The 15,818-nt window shown below is 31.9% G+C and overlaps 1 long non-coding RNA gene across 1 annotated transcript; it reads right to left on the minus strand.

The window, feature by feature from the left end:
- Nucleotides 1-8,272: 8,272 nt before the first annotated feature.
- Nucleotides 8,273-9,876, minus strand: LOC128035925 (uncharacterized). Its single transcript, XR_008192532.1, has 3 exons — nt 9,775-9,876; nt 9,222-9,304; nt 8,273-8,504 (listed from the first exon to the last, which is right to left on the minus strand). It is a non-coding gene; the product is annotated as an uncharacterized LOC128035925 (long non-coding RNA).
- Nucleotides 9,877-15,818: the final 5,942 nt, after the last annotated feature.

The following is a 15,818-nucleotide window of genomic DNA, read 5'->3' on the forward strand; positions in this document are numbered from 1 at the left end:
ATTGTATTGTTAGTTTATTATTTTTTATTATTATTATCATTAAGCCACTGTTATTATAGTTATTGTATTATATATCACTATTATTTTTTAGTATTATTGATTGTTGTTATATTTATTTATATTTTCACTTACTTTTCAAGCATATATATCATTTTATTACATATTACTTTATTTTAGAATTATTTGGTATATAGTTTTATTTCTAGATGTTTTATGTATTAATTATTTTAAAATTATTTTCATACAACATTTATTTAAATTTCTATTGTCAATTACATCGTTTTATTAAATATTTTTTAAACATATTTGTATATTTGTTTTTTTAAAGTTTGTTTTTTATTGAAGCATGAAAATCATTTTATTTCGTAATTTTTTTTCAAAATATTTGGTATTCATGATTCTCGAGAAGGATTTTGTCCTAACTTATTGGGCTTCAATTCTCTTTGATGAATTTAGATAGCCAAGTATTTATTTTGCAATTAAATTGCACATTTCAAATAAAAGCTTATTCTTGGGAATCCAAAAATGTTGGGTCCTAACTTACTAGACATGACGTTTTGTCATCTCGAAATAAGAATTTCTAAAAATAAAGGCAATATTCGGTATTTGGAATTTTTAGAAATTGTGCCCTAACTTACTAGGTTTCGATTTTCTTCATTTGACCTAAATAACCGAACATCCTTCTTAGGTTTAAATGCATGAGTTTTAAAAAAATCAAAAGACAAACTTAATTTTGAAGATTAAAAATGTTGCGCCCTAACTCACTAGGTGTGATGTTTTATTTCTTTGAAATAAGAATGTTTTATTATTGTAATTCATTCAAGATAAAAGGTTTTCTTTTAAAATCTTTTCAAATTTTCGACACCAAGACATTAAACAATCAATTTGGTACCGATTTTGGGCGTTACGAGGGTGCTAATCCCTTTCTCGTGCGTAACTGACTCCCGAACCTGTTTTTTCAAATTTAGTAGACCAAAATCGTTTTTAAGGTGACCTGATCACACCTCAATCGAGGATCGGTGGCGACTCCAATTTTTGTTTTTAAAGTCGACAACTAAATTTTTGTTTTCAAAAAAATGGTTTCGACAATTATTATTAGAATAATAATTCCATTCAAATCGATTTATCTTGAATTAAATTATTTTAGGCTCGAATTAAATAAATTATGTTTAAATGATAACTTTTTTCAATTCTAATAAAATACTATAATTTGAATTTCAGAGTGTATCATTAATAAGTAATATTTATCTAAAAGGATTCTCAAAGAAAATGTATTTTTGCTTATGTAGATTTATTTTAACAATTTGAGATCTTGGGTATACGTTTATAATGTCTTTTCTAATTGAAATTGCTAATTATCTTCTTTATAAACAATATGCAGATGTGCTAACAAATTGCATATATATATATATATAGATATATATTATAATTATAAGGAATGTTTCTTATTGTAAAAATAAATAAATAAATAAATTTTGCCTTTGTACGGAAGTAGATCAAACAGTGCAATATTTTTGCCCATTGATATTATTTACTTATTACTTATGTCAGGCTCCGTCTCGTGGAATGCAGAGCCAAGCCGGGGTAACTGAAATCGCGGCTGTTTATATAGAGTGCCTCATTGACTACGTGAAGTGAATGAAAAAGCCTATGAACCAAATGTAGTTTCAATTGGTCCCTATCACTATGGTACACAACACTTGATGGCGATGCAAGTTATCAAAGAGAGTTTCTTTTGGAAGATAGCTGCGGAAAACAACCTTAACATCGTGGAACTTAAAATGACCATGAGAAGCTTAGAACCAAGAATTCGCAAATGCTATGAAGAAACACCCATTCACCTTAACTCTAACGAACTTCCAGAGATGATGCTCTTTGATGGTTGTTTTATTGTTCAGCTAATCCAGGGGATTTATCCAGTAGAGGATATGTTTCAAGTGGGACGTATTCAAACTGACATTCGTCATGATTTATTACTGCTAGAAAACCAGCTTCCTTTAAAGAAACATAGTTGTCAACATCCTTCACCTCTAGGAATAAAGAAACATGAGGAATTTAAAGCAAAAGAAGCAGCAGCAGCAGTACAAGCATCGACAGCAGTAGTAGTAGCAGCAGCAAAACCAAATTCCCAACGCTCATGGAAGTTCATACGTAGCGCAACAGAGCTGAAAGGTGCTGGAATCAGTTTCTTTGGTGACCATATTGAGAAGATGAAAGATCAGAACCTAGGGATAGCGGTCATGTTTGATATAATGTTCACCAAAGATACCAAAGAACTCACAATTCCAACCTTACAAGTCAACGATTGGCAGAGTCTTTGTTTTGTAATTACATGGCCTACGAACAGTTCTTCCCAAGGGGGAAACCAACTTATTTTGTTGATTATGTGGTGTTCATGGATAATGTTGTGCGGAAGCATGTAAAAGAGTAAAATTATTGTACTAAAAAATCACACTAAGTTCAATTCCTAGGAAAGAGAGGTGGATCACAAGGATCGCTTAAGTACCAAGTCTTTCCTAGCCAAAATATTCCTCAATCGTAATTTAATAGCACAATAAATCACTACAATCACACTCACAATTCATGCAGAATAATACAATAAAGAACACAAGAATTTAACGAGGTTCAGCAAATTTTGCCTACGTCCTCGGGCACTACCAAATATATTTCACTCCAAAATACAAGTGAGAATTTATAAAGAGAGAGAGAGAGAGAACAATGCCTTAAGTAGAGAATGGAAAATATGAGATACAGAATGAGAGATGGTTATGCCTATTTATAGTTGAGGTTCAGGGATCAACTTGCAAAGTTACTTTACAATTAGGGACCAAATATTGCAAATATCTCAGATTTCTTATGCCAATATCTCGATACCCATATCTTTGACTTTCCAATATTTGATACCCATATCTTTGACTTTATTTGATACTCATATCTTTGACCTTCCATAAATATTGATGATTTCCAATAATCTCCACCTTGAAGATTTGATTCGAATAATCTTATCTTCACACAATTCTCTCTGCCTTTGTCAACAACACTTGATAGTGCCTTCTTCAACTGTTAAACATGCAGAATATTGATCAAGTTCAAAAAATGTTCGAACTTGATTGTTGTCACCACCTTGGTCATCATATCTGTGGGATTATCTGCAGTCTTAATCTTCTGAAGGTGAATTTTCCCCTCATCAATAATTTCCCGCACAAAATGGAAACGTACGTCGATATGCTTTGTACGTGCATGATAGACTTGATTCTTTGCTAAATGAATAGCACTTTGACTATCACAATACATGTTAATATGCTCATGAACTAATCCCAAGGTTTTAACCATACCTTGTAACCAAATAGCTTCCTTTACAGCCTCTGTTACAGCCATGTATTCAGCTTCTGTGGTTGACAACGCAACTGTAGACTGCAGTGTAGACTTCCAACTTATTGGTCCTCCAGCAAGTGTAAACACATAACCAGTGTTTGATCTTCATTTGTCCAAATCACCGGCATAATTAGAATCAACGTACCCAATAACACTACCAAGTGTAGTATCCTACTTGAACAGTAATCCAATATCCATGGTATTTTGAATATACCGTAGAATCCATTTCACAGCTTGCCAATGTCCTTTTCTAGGATTATGCATATACCTGCTCACTATACTAACTGCCTGTGAAATGTCGGGCCTTGTACACACCATTGCATACATCAAGCTACCTACTGCATTAGAATACGGAACTTGTAACGTGTATTCTTGTTCCATATTCGTCGAAGGAGATAGTTGTGCAGAAAGCTTGAAATGAGAAGCCAACGGGGTACTTACAGCTTTTGTCTACTCATTCATGCCAAACTTCTGTAGTACATTCTTCAAATATTGCTTCTGAGACAAACTAACTCTGCCATGAGCTCTATCCCTACATATTTCCATGCCAAGAATCTTCTTAGCTTCACCTAGATCTTTCATCTCAAACTCAAGGTTGAGTTGAGTCTTCAATCTCTCAATTTCAACTTTACTCTTAGATGCTATCAACATATCATCAACATATAAGAGCAAGTATACAAAAAATCCTTCTTGTAGCTTCTGAAAATACACGCAATGATCAAATTCACTTCTTGTGTACTTTTTCCCTTTCATGAACTGATCAAATCGCTTGTACCACTGCCTCAGAGATTGTTTCAATCCATAAAGCGACTTTGTCAGTTTGCAAACCCAATTTTCTTTATCAGGAACCTTGAATCCATCTGGCTGAGTCATATAGATTTCCTCTTCCAAATCACCATGTAAAAATGCGGTCTTCACATCGAGCTGAACTAGTTCAATATCATATTGTGCAACCAAGGCTAGCAAAATCCGAATAGATGAATGCTTCACAAATGGAGAAAACAATTCATTGTAGCCTATTCCTTCTTTCTGAGCGTAACCCTTTGCTACTAATCTAGCCTTGTATCGAACTTCATTTTTACCAGGAAATCCTTCCTTCTTTGCATATACCCATTTGCATCCAATTGCCTTCTTTCCTTTGGGTCGTGTCATCAACTCCCAAGTCCTATTTTTATGAAGAGACTGCATTTCTTCATTCATAGCTTGCTTTCACTTTACACCATCAGGGTTACTTCTTGCTTCTGTGTAAGTAGAAGGAACATCATCATCTGCAATTGGAAGTGCATAGGCCACCATATCATCAAAGCGAGCAGGCATACGAATCTCTCTTCTTGGCCTTCTATATGCAATTGAATCATATTGCTGTAGAAGTTCTTGGGTCGAAACTTCTTCATCATTTGTTCCTTCAATATTAGTTGGATCATCATTAACCTTTTCAAGCTCCACCTGCTGCAAAGTGCCACTAGTTTTTTTTATCCTTTTGTGAATCCTTGTTCTTCATCATGGTTGATTCATCAAAAGTCACATCTCTACTGAAAACAATCTTCCTTGTATTAGGACACTAGAGACGGTATCCTTTTACTCCATCGGTTATACCCATGAATAATGCTTTCTTTGCTCTTGAGTCTAACTTAGATTCTTTTACATGATAATATGCAGTGGAACCAAAAACATGTAAAGAATCATAATCAGTAGCAGGTTTACCAGCCCACCTCTCCATAGGAGTTTTTCCATTTATTACAGCTGATGGCAACCGGTTAATTAGATGGCACGCATATGTAACTGCCTCAGCCCAAAATTCCTTGCCCAATCTAGCATTGGACAACATACATCGAACTTTCTCCAGTATAGTCTGATTCATATGTTCTGCCACCCCATTCTGTTGTGGTGTATCTCGAACAGTGAAGTGTCGCACAATGCCCTCATCTTGACATACTTGTAGAAATGGATTATTCTTGTACTCAGTACCATTGTCTGATCGAAGTCGTTTGACCTTTCGACCTGTCTGAGTCTCCACCATCTTCTTCCATTTCAGAAATGCATCCAAAACTTCATTTTTCCTTTTCATTTGATAAACCCATACTTTTCTTGAATAATCATCAACAAAAGTAACAAAATAGTGCATACCTCCCAAAGAAGCCACTTTAGTAGGTCCCCATACATCACTGTGAACGTAGTCCAAAATTCCTTTTGTATTGTGAATTACTGAACCAAATTTTATCCTCGTCTACTTGCCCAGAACAGAATGTTCACAGAATTCCAATTTGCAAGAATTTGCACCTTTCAACAAGCCTTGCTTCGCCAAACTCTACAAAGCTTTTTCACCAGCATGTCCCAATCGTATATGCCATAACCTGGTAGCCTCTGAATCTGCATCTTTCGCAGAAGCTGTTGATGTTGATCCAATAACTGTACTTCCATTTAAATTGTACAGATTATTCCTTCTTGTGCCTTTCATCACCGTCAATACTCCAGCTACTACATTTAGTAATCCATCTCTCAAAGTGATTGTGAGCCCTTTAGATTCTAGGACCCCTAATGAGATGAGATTTTTCTTCAAGCTACGTATGTAGCGAACATCTGTCAAGACTTGAATTGAGCCGTCGTGATTCTTCAATTGGATTGTACCTACTCCCATTGTCTTACAAGCGCTGTCATTGCCCATAAAAACAACTCCGCATTCTAGTTCTTTAAGACTAGAAAACCAGTCCTTATTAGGACACATATGATAAGTACATCCCGAATCCAAAATCCACTCATCTGTATGACATGCCATTGCCATGCCAACCAAGCTAAAGTCTGACTCCTCATCATGCTCCGCTATACATGCATCAGAAATAGCCTTGCCCTTTTGTAACTTAGGACAATTCTTTTTCCAATGCCCTTTCACACGACAAAAAGCACATTCATTTTTGGTAGGTCTCACTTTGGACTTACTGCTTCTACCATATTTGTTACTGTGCGAACGACCTCTTACTGTTAAAACTTCTGTAGTTGTATCTCTGTGATCTTTTTTATCTTTCTTTCGAGTCTCAGATCTATACAACGCACTACAGACTGCATCAAATGTGATCGTATCCTTCCCATGAAGCAATGTGGTGGTAAGATGATAATATTCATCAGAAAGAGAATTCAACAACAGTAATGCCTTGTCTTCATCTTTAAATTTCTCATCCAAATTTAGCAAGTCTGCTAAAATTTTATTGAATGAGTTCACATGGTCATTCATCGACATACCGGGTGCATACGTGAATCGATAAAGTTTCTTTTTCATATAAAGCCTATTTTCAAGACTTTTTGTTAGAAACTTTTCTTCTAGTGTATCCCACAACTTCTTCGCTGATGTCTCCCTCATGACAGAGTACTTATGGTATTTGGCTAAACATAGGCGAATTGTTCCACATGCCTGTCTATTGATCTTAGCCCACTCCTTGTCATTCATCTTGTCAAGTTTTTCTTCAAGGGCTATGTCCAGCTCTTGCTGACATAAGACATCCAGGATCTCACATTGCCACATACCAAAATTATTGGTACCATCAAATTTCTCTACTTCAAATTTTGCATTGGTCACAGTAGTCTTTGCTGATGACGATACCTTTTCCATTTTTCTCCTCAATCCCAACTACTGTACGTGAACAGTGCCGTGAACGATTGTATTCCCCAAGTACGAATCTAGCTCTGATACCAATTGTTGTGTGGAAGCGTGTAAAAGAGTAAAATTATTGTACTAAAAAATCACACTAAGTTCAATTCCCAGGAAAGAGAGGTGGATCACAAGGATCACTTAAGTACCAAGTCTTTCTGTAACACCCCTAACCCATATCCGTCGCCGGATTAGGATTAAGGAGTGATACTAAATATTGAAACATTTCACTTAACAGAATGAACCAAATATCAAGCTGCATATAAATATGTGTCTTGAATATGTAAATATATATATTTAAAATCCTAATTTATTTCACCTAATTATCAAAAACAATTTATTCGCTAAAAATATAAGTCATTAACAATCCACACTAAATATCAATCATGCTTTACTAATTAAAAATTTTTTTATATCATTCAAATACTTAAAACATTTTAAGAATTAACATTTATCATTACATATCATATGCCGAGCCAATATTAAAACTACTATTTGCATACATTTATTTCATTAATAAATGATTAACTATGTAACATACTACAGACATAAAGAACCAACTCTATTTTGGACAGCAATTATTCAACAAATTGGACAGCAATTACATGCTCAAAATGGACAGCATTATACATCAAATTAGACAGCTTAAATATACCCAAAATTGGACAGCATTATACATCAAATTAGACAGCTTAAATATACTCACAATTGGACAGCATTATACATCAAATTAGACAGCTTAAATATACTCACAATTGGACAGCATTATATATTAAAATGGACAGCATCAATACACTCAAAATTGGACAGCATTATACATTAAAATGGACAGCATCAATACACTCAAAATTGGACAGCATTACACATTAAAATGGACAACATCAATACACTCAAAATTGGACAGCATTACACATTAAAATGGGCAGCATCAATACACTCAAAATTGGACATCAAATTTGGCAGCTTTAAATTGCTTTAATTGGATAGCATTATACATCAAATTATAACACAAAATGCCCTACTTTCTCACTACCGTTATGTGCTCATATGACCTTGACAACTTGCACCATATTATACACTATTAACCTCTAATTTTGTACCTAATTTACATGCTTAATATGCATACACTAAATCAAACCTGTACCACACAATAGGTCATCACATCTTTAAAAAGAAAATAATTATTGAACTTATATCTAAGCCAAATATATATTATCTAAATCTAATTAATCATGCACATGATACATAAGCATATAGCCCAAATTGTCCATTAACTATATGTATCAAAATCAAATTCGAACAAAAAGAGATAAGTCATTTTCGCATGGCTTTTAATTACACAAACACATTGGTTTCAAAATCAACATTTTTAACTATGCTATACATGCCATATACTTGAAAACAATTTAGCAAAATACCAAAAGAAGACACCGATAGTGTGATGAGCTTAGCTGACGATCCCCGAACACGTAGCGATCACCAAAATCTATACATCAAAACAATAATCCAACACGTTGTAAGCTAATTTAGCTTAGTAAGTTACAAGCAAATAAACTCTACAATTTAACTTAACATCTAGAATATTTTTTAACCAATTCATACTTCTAAATCATCTTACCTTTAGCTTACCATAGTATAATATAATTATTCACTTCATACTATGATTTAACAAAATCAATATATTAACACAACTATAAGCATTTCTTCAAATTTAAGTACAAGGCCAAGTACATTATGCATTTTATTATCATAAAATATAAAGAATCATCTTAAATAAATATGATTCCAATTATAATCACCACCTAGGTTTAATACTTACAAAACTTAATCTTGAATACCACCAAAATAATTATTACTCACTTTATTACTCATAATTTCTCAATAAGTCAAATACTTGATATTAGTAATCTTTCGAAAATATTTAATAAGTACGCACACTTAGTGCTTAATAATCAAACTCGCACACTTAGTGCTTTACCCTTATACTCGCACACTTAGTGCATTTCAATTAAACTCGCACACTTAGTGCTAATCTCATTATCGTATATTTTTATACTCGCACACTTAGTGTTGGAAGTCGACAACTCAATTTGTCATATTTCAAAAATTTTTATCACTACATATATATCAATTCAATTCAGCATAATTAAGTAGATGTTAAGATAATTTAAAACGACACAAATATGTATGCTTAATAACTTACCTCGGATATCGTCGACTAATAAATCGGCTACTCAACTACCTTTGATTTCCCCCGATCTAAATCTGATTTCTTGGTTTCTTGATCTAAACATATTCAAATAAATCTCATTTAAACATATTTTCATTCAATTTAGTCTAAGAACACATAAATGGGCAAATTACATTTTTACCCCTAATATTTCACATTTTCACAATTTAGTCCTTTTTGCTCAAAAGACAAAATACACAAAATTTGACTACACTCCTTAAGGGCCGAATATTCCTAGTGTCCATACAAACCCACACATTTCGTTTATTTCACATTTTAGTCCCTCAAAAATTTTATTTTTACAACTTAACCCTAATTACTCAAATTTATCAAAAATTCAAAGACAAAGCATGTTAATCTTTCACATAACTTTCATATTTCATCATCAACTATCACAAGCTCAAGCATTCATCAATGGCATTTCTCAAATCATCAACAATTCACAAAATTAAGGCATGGGTTTTGAAGTATTCAAAGCAACGATCTCAAAAACGTAAAAATTATCAAAAACCGAACAAAAACTAACCTTGAATTAAGCTTTCAAAAGGGCCGAATATTTCAAGCTCTCAAACCTAGTTTTTCTTTTCTACTTTCGGTGATACAAACAATGAAGAAAAAGTTGATTTCTTTTATGTTTTATGATATAATAACATAATATTATATTATTATTATAACTTTTATATTTAATATATAAAAACTATACATATTAACTATCATTGCCGTCCACTATCCTTTAAAATGGGCTAATTGACCTTTAAGAACCTCATATTTAAAAGCCACCATCAAATAAGCACTTTACACCTTAATAATCAAACTTCACATTTTATGCAATTTGATACTTTTGTCAATTAAACACATAAACAACAAAATTAATTCACGAAACTTTCACACATCATAAACACACAAAATAATATTAAAATATTTTTCAGACTCAGATTTGTGGTCCCGAAACCACTATTCCGATTAAGGTCAAAATTGGGCTGTTACACTTTCCTAGCCAGAATATTCCTCAATCGTAATTTAATAGCACAATAAATCACTACAATCACACTCACAATTCATGCAGAATAATACAATAAAGAACACAAGAATTTAACGAGGTTCAGCAAATTTTGCCTACGTCCTCGGGCACTACCAAATATATTTCACTCCAAAATACAAGTGAGAATTTATAAAGAGAGAGAGAGAGAGAGAACAATGCCTTTAGTAGAGAAGGGCAAATATGAGATACAGAATGAGAGATGGTTATGCCTATTTATAGTTGAGGTTCAGGGATCAACTTGCAAAGTTACTTTACAATTAGGGACCAAATATTGCAAATATCTCAGATTTCTTATGCCAATATCTCGATACCCATATCTTTGACTTTCCAATATTTGATACCCATATCTTTGACTTTCCATAAATATTGATGATTTCCAATAGATAACCTCATCAACACAGGCAAGGATGTGCAACTACTTTGTGAAAGTGGAGTTATTGATAATTGGTTAGGAGACGATAAAGCAGTTACCGTAATGTTTAACAAACTTCGGGACTCCATTTACATGATGTCTGAAGACTTCTACTATGCTGACATATTTGGTAGGGTAAACGAGCATTGCAAAAGAAAATGGTACAAATGGAAGGCAGCATTGAAGAAAAATTATTTTAACACTCCCCGGTCCCTCATATCATTTCTTGCTGCGCTTGTCTTGCTCCTGCTTACCCTGCTGCAAACTATATTTTCGGTTCTTTCTTATGTTAAGCAGTAAGACCAAAGCCAAAGTCCATCAAGTAAGTATATAGTAGGCCTAACTATTGGTGTTATTCTCATGTTCATGTATAGTATTTTATGGATGAGCAGTATAATTCTTTTGGTTTTGTTAACCATGGGTTGATTTTGTATATATCACAGATCTTCCTGGATTTCTTCTGCTGCTTTGGATTGTTAATCAGGCTTTGACACTATGCTATGGGAGTTTTGAACACTTGGCTTTCTACTTTATTGGTGACTTTGTCTTTGTAAAGTGTTATCTTGTTTCTCATTTAGGCTCCCTTTGGATTGGCTTTTACCATCCAAAGGAAGTCTTAATTTCTAGATTTGTAGAGTGTAGTGTCTTTGTGGATTCCATTTTCTTATGACTTTGAATGTGTTCCAAGTGCTTCGTGTTATTAGTCTGGTCTTTGTATGAATAAGGATTGGTTTGGGATGCGGGATACATGTTCATCTTTCTGTGTAATCTCGTCTTTTTATTTATTTATTACGTTGGATTCAATCAACTTGTGACATATATATATATATATATATATATATATATTCTGACTTTTAGTGATCAATATGTATATTTGAAAATAACTTAATTATAACTGAATCAACAGTAGCTATTAGAATAAATAATTACAAGTATTGAATTAACAGTTCCTTAACAAATTTATTTAATGTTAAAGGGAAACTTTTATAATTTTAAAAATGCCTCATCACTACGTGAAGTAAATAAAAAAACCTAAGAACCAAATATGATTTCAATTGGCCACTATCACTATCGTGAGCCACACTTGGCAAGGATAGAAGATATTAAAATAAGGTGGTTTGAGAAGTTTGTTGAGAAACCCCACCTTGGTCTCAACCAATTTCTAGAGGCAATGAAACACTTGGAAGAAAAATCTCGCAAATGGTATGAATATCCTCTTCCTCCTGACCTTGAAGATAAAGCAAAATTTGTAGATATGATGGTATACGATGGATGCTTTGTTGTTTAGCTAATCCAGAAGGGTGATTTAGATTATTTTAACGAACTGGGACGACATGTTTCATGTGACATGCGGTACAATTTGTTATTGCTAGAAAGCCCTTTTTTTGTGCTTTTAAAGTTGTATAGCATGATAAACCCAAATCCTGGAAATCGAGGACATTTTTATCACTTGGCTGCATCTGCTCTTGATTTTTTACGCAGAGATCCCCCCTATTTACCCATAAAGACTACTAGTATCAATCATCTTCTAGGCCCCAAGCTTCAACATTCGACACACTCTGGATCGTCCTCATACCACCCGGAGCTGCATTGGCAAAGCCCGTACACCTAATATTGAAGATATTTTTCCATCGGCACCTCGAGTCACACAATACCCTTTAACTCCCGATGATGGTGTATACAATTATACCACTTTCCTAAGTACACCGGAGGCCGAACCGAGCAACTATGAAATGCCTCAGCAAGGTGCACGACATCATTGACGGAGGCAACCAAACTGTTACACTCCAGCGCCGAGGACATCTCTGGGATCATGACAAATTTTTTTTTCTGTAAATATTTACTTTAGTTTGTAATGATTCTATTTTTCAATATAAAATTAATTTTTCTAAAATAATTATTTGTTTGGATAAATGACTTTAAAATATTTAATAATAATTCAAAAATAATAATACGCAACAAATTAAATTTGCAGATACAAGAAAATACAAACATTCTAGATTAAATTTACATCATAAGAAAATACAAACATTCTAAAAATTAATACGAAAGTATAAAATTTGAACAACAAATAATAAAGACTAAATTTGATTTACATATACAAAAATAATACAAAAATTTGAATAGTAGTTTCTCCGGTTTTTTACTGAAATAGGCCAAATTTTTTTTTTGTACTAAAATATGTTGTCAGAAAGATTATTTACAAAAATGGGTTACTTTTTTCATTGGTGCAAATTAAAAACTATTAAATTTTTTGGAATAAAATATTTTTTTTTAAAAAATTTAAATAAAAATAAGGGTCAAAATACGGTCAACGGGTCAAAGGGAAAAATGGGTCAGGTGGCTCCTGTCAGGTAGGCGCCACTAATTGTGCCTCATAGGGAGGCACCATTAAAAGTGCCTCATACGGAGGCGCCAATGGGTAATTTTGAATGAATATTGTAATTTTTTGTATGAATATTGTAATTATTTTATAATTAATTTTATATTTATAGTTTTTGATTAGTATTTTGTATGAATATTGTAATTATTTTATAATTAATTTTGTATTTATAGTTTTGGATTAGTATTTTGTATGAATATTGTAATTTTTGTATGAATATTGTAATTTTGTATGAATATTGTAATATTGTAATTTTTGTATGAATATTGTAATTTTGTATGAATATTGTAATTCTTTTATAATTAATTTTGTATTTATAGTTTTTGATTAGTATTTTGTATGAATATTGTAATATTGTAATTTTGTATGAATATTGTAATTATTTTATAATTAATTTGTTAGTAATTTAGGATTATGTTATAAATTTTTGTGTTTGTAATTATTTAAAATTTAATTTATTAGTAATTTAGGATTAAGCTATAAATTGTTGTGTTTAGTTTAGTATTTGGTTAGTTTAACATATAAGTTTATAAAAAATTAAAATCATTTTATTAAAAGTTTAATTATAACTGACTTTTTTAATCATATAGTTGTTGTTAACTCATTTAATTTTTATATAATGTAACTTTTATATAATGTAATTTTATTTGATTTTGTATTTATTTAACAGTATTTATTGATTTTTGAGACAAAATTTTATATAAAATAAGACTATTGGCGCCTCTCAACATGGCACCACTAATGGCGCCTCTCAGATAGGCATCACCATTAACGCCTCTAAGATAGGCGCCACTACTATGTATTATACCGGGTCATATACTGACCCGAAAAAAAATTAATTATATTTTATAAAAAATTTTAATATAAAATATATATTGGCGCCTATCTAATAGGCGCCATTAAAAAAATAATAGTTTTTTATTCATTGGCGCTTTTGAGATAGACACCAATGAAAAAAGTAACTCATTTTCGTAAGTAATCTTTCTGACAACCTATTTCAGTACAAATTTTTTTTTAGCCTATTTTAGTAAAAAACCCTAGTTTCTCCACAATTAGTCATCTTCTGCTTGAATTAGGTCTATGTTGCATCAATACCCCACCTATAAGTTGTGGAATAAACGCTCTTACAACGTATATAATGTCCATCTGCATTGGACATCTCGGTTAGCCATCTATGGTGTTGAAAGTCATCCAACCTTTGATTGTATAACATTTACGGTTCACATGACTGTATATAATTTAACTTCGTTAAAGCATGACAGTATATAATTCAACCCCAAAATTCGGTTGTACACTACAAAACACTTCCATCCGCAATCCACTACGAAAAACCTCATTTGATGATACACTACAAAACACTCTCATTTTGATGGTACTATCAACAAATTTTTTCTCATCCAATGACAAAATCAGAACCCAAACCATTGCTTATATATATAGTAAGGGGGTTCTGGCCATATGCTTCCCAAAATTAAGAGAAATAATTTTTTTATACTTGGTGCCGACCATTGCATGGCCAAAACCCAAATAATTTTTTTAAATACTAGTATAAATGTATTCCAGTACGATACATTGTCAAAAAAACCCTAATCCCGACCATTGAATTCTTAAAATAAAAAAATTAATTTTTTAAAACCTGACACAATCATAAAGTAATAATTGGGTTAAGTTTCAAGGAGGTGCCGGCCATTGAATTTCCATAATCTAAATTTATAATTTATTTTAAATTGTTTGGGTGAATGATTTTGAAACAAGTTATTTTTGTAAATGCCTAATTGTAAGTCAACAACTAGGTGGCTAATTTCGTACAGGGAACATGACGGACCAAGACTGACATAATGATTTGTAAGTTGTCATCAAATGTCCTAGACGAAGTAAACTTTTTTATTTTGGTAGAATACGCAAAGTCAACTTTGGCTAAAACTTTGGTGGAAGTTGTAATATATATTTTAATTATTTTTTTATTATCGACTTATGATTTGATTATTAGTAGATATTTAAAAATAAAAACATTAATGTATTTTTAAAATTATATTACTATATTAAGAAGTCAGGTTGGCAAGTTAAATAAAACAAATTAATAATTAAAAATTTAGCAATACAAATTAATAAAATAAAAATCTAAAGTCAAATGAATGATAAATTTGTTTAATGCTTTACTATATAGTTGCATGATTTATGATTCGTCTGACTTGGTTTTATTCATGATTTACCATTTATTTGACTTGGTTTTTATTTTATTCGTATGTATTTTTTAGTTTGGTATAACGATAAATTTATAGAATTAATTAAAAATTTTATATATATGATAAATATAAATATATTGATAAATTTAATGATTAAAATTTTAAAATGTTAGTCATGTAAAATATTATAAAATAATATAAAACTACGTTGATATTTCATTAATTTTTACATCATTCTCCACTCCAACTTTCTCTCTCTCTCTCTTTTTTTTAATCATCTTTGTTCACCTTATTAACACCACAGTCTCAGTTGCTCATCTCTCTCAACCTTTTGCCTCTCTATAAGGTACGATGATTTTGTATGCTTTTCCTCTCCATTTGATTATCATTTTCGTAAAAAAAAAAATGTAAATCATCAAAAAATTCTTTTAAACTAAAAATTGCAGGATCTCTCTTCCTTTCTTATTTTTGAGATGTTTGCATGCTTGTGTCTTGATCAGGAATATGTTGATTTTTTAAAGTTGTATTTTTTTTTTAATTTTTCAGT

The sequence above is a fragment of the Gossypium raimondii genome, chromosome 13 (genome assembly GCF_025698545.1).
Source record: "Gossypium raimondii isolate GPD5lz chromosome 13, ASM2569854v1, whole genome shotgun sequence".
In the NCBI taxonomy this organism is placed as follows: Eukaryota; Viridiplantae; Streptophyta; class Magnoliopsida; order Malvales; family Malvaceae; genus Gossypium; species Gossypium raimondii.